The sequence below is a fragment of the Gopherus evgoodei genome, unplaced genomic scaffold, assembly GCF_007399415.2.
Source record: "Gopherus evgoodei ecotype Sinaloan lineage unplaced genomic scaffold, rGopEvg1_v1.p scaffold_168_arrow_ctg1, whole genome shotgun sequence".
NCBI classification, from domain to species: domain Eukaryota; kingdom Metazoa; phylum Chordata; order Testudines; family Testudinidae; genus Gopherus; species Gopherus evgoodei.
Window position 1 is genome coordinate 49905 of NW_022059831.1, and position 5488 is coordinate 55392.

General features: G+C 46.2%; 1 non-coding gene across 1 annotated transcript; it reads right to left on the bottom strand.

Moving 5' to 3' along the window:
- Positions 1 to 3729: 3729 nt before the first annotated feature.
- On the bottom strand, positions 3730 to 3802 carry TRNAK-CUU. Its single transcript has one exon. It is a non-coding gene; the product is annotated as a tRNA-Lys (tRNA).
- Positions 3803 to 5488: the final 1686 nt, after the last annotated feature.

Here is a 5488-nt window from a genome sequence, read left to right on the forward strand (position 1 = left end):
AAGCAGGCTCTCCTTGGCTTTCGCAAGCCACTTTCTGTCCAAATTGGGAAACCGGTCCAGTCTCCATTCCCCTGTGAGAACAAGAGCAGAGAGTGAAGGAAGCCTTCTGCTCACTTTCACCAACTGAACCCAATCCAAGGGATTGAAAGAAATGGAATTACGCTTCCCGTTCCTCCGTCAGGATCACCAGAGAAACAGACAAAAATCCCGAAGAACAATTCTTCTCTCTTTTATTTACCCCCAACGCAATCCTCTCGGCTTCTTCTGCCTCCCTCGAGGCTCTTCCAGGGAGAAAAATCATTGAGCTGATAGGATTTGGGGGATAGAAACCGAGAGAGGGGGTTTGATGGCTCCTGAGAGGATGTTGACACGATCGAAGAGCTCTCTCGGTCTTAGAAGCCTCCTAACCTGGCTCCTTTGTTGTCAGTACTGTACCGTCAGGAAGCAGCGAAAGCAGGGTAAGTAGGGCACTCGGTGACGTTGCGCTCCACACGTTTTATGGATATATGCTTATAAGTGTGAGTGTGATGTAAGTGGAATATGCTTTATGTAAAAGGTCTCTTGTAAGGTATCATAACAAAGGTTCTAAGCTACTGAAGATATGCCTCCTATTTGTATGCATGTCTCCTTCTTGTATCTGAAGCCAGAAATATGAAGTCTAAGTCTGCGGTCCTATTGTAATTGTGCAAAGCGTGGGCCACTAATGGTGGTTGAAAACCTTGACGACTCCCATTGACCCAGACAATTGATTGTAAATGGTTTTTTGACCTGCAAACCTTCCTGTGTACATGTGGGCCAAGGCAGGAAGAATGGAGACTAGGGGTCTTACAGAGAGCACGATACTGGAATCCATCTTAAATCTGGTCTTTTTCCATTTAGAAGGAAGGGTGCGGACCCAGAGAGACAAAAGACTCCCGCCTTATGCCAAAGCTAGAAAAAGGGGTGAAGCAGGACAAAGGGGCTGCCAGTCATGAGAAAACCCCTGCTAAGATGTCTGCTGGAAGTAAAAAGGACCGTAGCAGAGGAAAGGATTGGGCCCAGACTAGGAAGGAGTCTAGTCTGCGAAAGAAGCTGATTGGAACCACCTCTGAGGGTGAGCTATTCCCTGGAATCAGTTTCTTTATGTCTTAGGCTTAGGTTTTGTTTTATTTTGCTTGGTGACTTCCTTTGTTCTGTCTGTTATGACTTGAAACCACATAACTCCTACTTTTTATTCTTAATAAAAATGACTTTTGTTTCTTAATAAACCCAGAGTAAGTGATTAATCGCTGGGGGAGCAAACCGCTGTGCATATCTCTCTGTCAGTGATCTAGAGGGTGAAGAATTTAGGAATTTACCCTGTATAAGCTTTATAGAGAGTACAAGGGATTTGTTTGGGGTTTTGGATCCTACTGTGAGCTGAGTGTCTGGGTGCTGGAGACAGGTGCTGAGCTGTTTTTAGTTAAAGTCTGCGGCTTTGGGGGTGTGGCCCAGAGCCTGGGTCTGTGTTGCAGCAGGCTAGGGTGTCTGGCTCAACAAGGCAGGGTTCTGGATTCCCAAGCTGGCAGGGAAAACGGGCTTGGAAGTAATTTCAGTCCCAAGGGGATCTCTGTGACCGAACCCATCACAGTGGCATGGTCGAGCAGGATATGTGCCCAGCTGATTGCTCTGAGACACTGGTAGTGATTTTTAAGTGTGTTGTCTGGAGGACAGACAAAGTGCTTATTCGGGAAAGGAAAGATGACTCCTTTGGTTGCAAAATTGACTGGGAAAGCTTTGGATATATTCAGTAAGATGCCTATTGCTGCGGCTTCAAACTATGGTCTATTTAAGGAATTGGTTTTGAAACAGATTCATATTATGCCCGAAACCTAGAGGGTTAAATTTACAACTCTTTCAACTCCCAGAGCCTTTCTACAGCACAGATGATTTGTATACACCTTCACCGTGAGCCAAATTGGCAGGTTTCTGGGAGCCCTGTGAGTGCTATGTTGTTTTAGTCTCTCTGCTGATTTATTAGGAGAATAAAAGATGGACACCAGAACTGAGGCAGACTACGGACACCGCATTCTGAGAAAAAAATGGTGAACCTCCAACACCAGCAGTGTGGGCCACGTAGACAGGTAACCAGCACCCACAATCTTGACAAGCTTTTTTCCAAAATAACTCCTATTTTGTAAAAATAGGTGGAGCCTTTTTGACAATCTGGCTAAAGATTGTAGTGCCTAACTGGGAGCCTAGTTCTTCTGAAAATCTGGCCCCAGGGGCTGGTGTGAGACCTTCTGAAAATTCTGGCCAATGTGTCTGAAAGCTCCAAGAACCATCACAACTTTGAGCATTTACTAGAAGAGGATGAACAAAACCTTCCTTCCTTGACCTACAATCAGCTTGATTCCAGGCTGAGGTTTGAAGAGAATTGATTTCATTCTTAGATGCAATGCGAAACAAACACCCCCCTGTAGACATTGGAAGAGGGAGTCTGAAATGGATCTGCCACTAAACCCTGTTGCCTTTCATCAGTAGCCACCTGAGCAAGAGGGTAACCATTGGCCTAGAGGTGAAAGGCCCATAGCCCATGCTCAGAAGTCTTCGGCAGCTAGTTCTTAGTAATGGAAAAGCTTAATGATCTTCCTCTGGGGTGGTTATTTCCAAAGACTTGTATATAGCGCTGGGTGAAAGATTTTTGGATGAATATTATATTTAGTGAAATATTTTGGTGGACCCAAATGATTGTTTGGTTTCAGCAAGAAAAGTGAAAGAAGGAAAGAAAAAGATCTGCAATGTTGTTCTAATTTAGGTTAGGCTAGGTAACAGGGAAAAACTAAATTGCTTGCACAAGTGAGCGTATTTGTCTGAAAGGGTGTAGAGGCTGGTCTTTAAGGGGCAGAGAGCCATATTGTAGTAGTTGGTAGCTTTGCTTTCCCCATGGCCTCCAAAGAGTTTTCAAGCACCCTCGAGGAGGAAGGCAGGAAGTTGCATTCTTCCTGTTGAAGGACAAGTTTGGAAGGAAGGGTAGACTTTTGCTGAAGAAGGTAATTCCCTGACCAGGAATTGAAGCCAGGCCATGGCAATGAAAGCACCATATCCTAACCACTAGACCACCAGTGAGATTGCCTTTGGGGTGTTGGGCTTGACTTTCTAGACCTACTTTCTGTCCAACTGAGGCCATTCGTTCTTCTTCAAAGGAGGTTAACACAAGCTCTGAGCTTTTCGTTTCCTTACGGTTCCCTTCCTATTTTTAGCACAGTCAACTGATATAAAAGAGAAACAGAAAATAGATTAAAACAATTTCCAGTATTGTTATACATTGAGGCCACGTCTTTCTGTTTGTTTGTTTGTTTGTTTTGTTTTACTCTCCCAGGGCTTACAGAAATGTAGGAGGGATGAATAAGGTGTGGTTGGAATCATCAGCCTCAAGCAATCTCCACCCCAATGAAGAGGGCCGGTGGAGGATTTGAGAAAGAAGCAGTTATCTCAACTACTGAGCACTGGCGAAGATATAGAAAGAAGTAGAGAAGCTCTAGTTCCCTGATGGGGAGCAATCAGCTTCTGAAAGGTTACTTTTTCCCTCTCTTGCCTGGGCTAGAAGAGCCTCAACTCCCTTAGGAGCATGGAGTTGTCAATTTGTCTTCTCTTCATGACCTACTAAAGGTCCCAGACAGCATCAGCTGGTTGAGAGGACAAAGAGTGGATTCCATTGTGCTCTGAAAACATAAGGGAAAGAGTGATGTCTAAGAGTGCAAGATCAAACGCCCGACGTGGGGCTCGAACCCACAACCCTGAGATTAAGAGTCTCATGCTCTACCAACTGAGCTAGTCCAGCTAGTCTCAAAGCCCTGGCAAAGGCCCAGACAGTGCAAAAGAAGAGCGAAGGAAGTTTCTTTGCGTGCTGAGATTCGTTTCCTGACATTTGCCTTCTTTCCTGGTTCCTTCGCTCTCCAGCTAGCAAACAGGGCCCGTTCCAAGGCTACTTAGATGCTGGTGTCTAGACCAGAGAAGTGGGGTTCATCTAGCAGCTGCTCAGAGAAACCTGTGCGGGAGGGTAGAATTTAGGATTCTCCCACCAGGAGGAGGTGCTGTTTCTCAGCAAAAGCTTCTCAGCATCCAAACACGGGTTAGACAAGACAGTTCCCCGCCAGCCGCCAGACCCATCTTTTTGCAGGGAATCAGAACCCCCTGGGGTAAAACTCCTCCAAGGATGCGCGGCTCCAGGAATGTCAGAGAAGGGAAGGACTCTTTGCTTTAGGAGGTGGGTGTAGAAACCTGCAGGTCGTTAGGTCCCTCCAGCGTCCGATGAAACCATTTGGGGGGAAGGGGCCGGGGTAGACAAAGACAGGAAAGAAGGGCTTGCAGCCCCTGTGCAAACACCATGTTCCCAGCGGTCCAAGAGAAGCGGGTGGGGATTGGAGCATTTTGGCTGCTTTCTGAGAGCACAGAACTGACAACCTGGCAATGCTCAGAGTCCCATTCCACGGAGTCAGAATGCTATCAGCTCCCAGGGAGGGGGAGCAGTACCCGTCCCTAAGTTTCTACTCAAGGACTCCTATCGGCTGCGTGTCCTTCCCTGAGAGGGTGGCGTTGGGGTAAGCGAAAGGAGCGGAGGCTTGTTCCTCTTGAGTTTTCTTTGTGTTGGTCTTGTGATCTGAGGGAGGAAGCCGAAGCATCATTTGAGTTTGTTCAGTGCCTTCGGTTGGGCTAAGGTTGTGATCCTGAGCACAGGGGTTCCAGCTCTTAAGCCCTCAGGGGAATGGACAAAGGATGAACTTAATCTGTTGGACAGAAAGGAGCCTGAAAAAAATCATCTCGTTGCAGTCAGGAAGCCATCTGGGCCTGCTTGCACAACCCATAAAAAGTTAAAAGAAATGAAGACTTCTAAGTTTCCATCTGCGCAGTGTCAGAGTGGCCGAGTGGATCAGCCCTACAATTATTCACGTTGGATCATCCTCACTTCTCTGCTTTAGACACTTCCAGCTAAGTCAAAGCTTAAATCCGGTATTATGTAATAAAAACCATTTTTTTTTCTTTCAAGATCTGCTACTTCCATTCACAAACTGACCAAACGCGCTTAAAAGGCACATTTCTCTACCCCTCAATCCTCCTTTTTTCAACCGCATAAGAATAGTAAGAAGAAGAACTCAGTTCATTCATTTAACTAGTACAGTGTGCTTTTTGGCTGTACCAGGAAAGATCTCTCAATAGATTGTCACTGATAGGTACTAAATGAAACTGCACCATCTGCTCCCTGAAGAAGCAGACTAACAAATCAAGACTGACACACCCCTAGAGCCCCTACCAGGGGTATTCTATCTGCCACCCAAGATCCAGAAACCTGGGAATCCTAGATACCCCATCATCTCAGGCATTGGCACCCTGACAGCAGGATTTTCTGGCTATCTGGACAGTCTCCTCAGGCCTTACACTACCAGCACTCCCTGCTGTCTTTGAGACACCGCTGACTTCCTGATGAAACTACAATCCATTATTGATCTGCCTGAAAACACCATCCTAG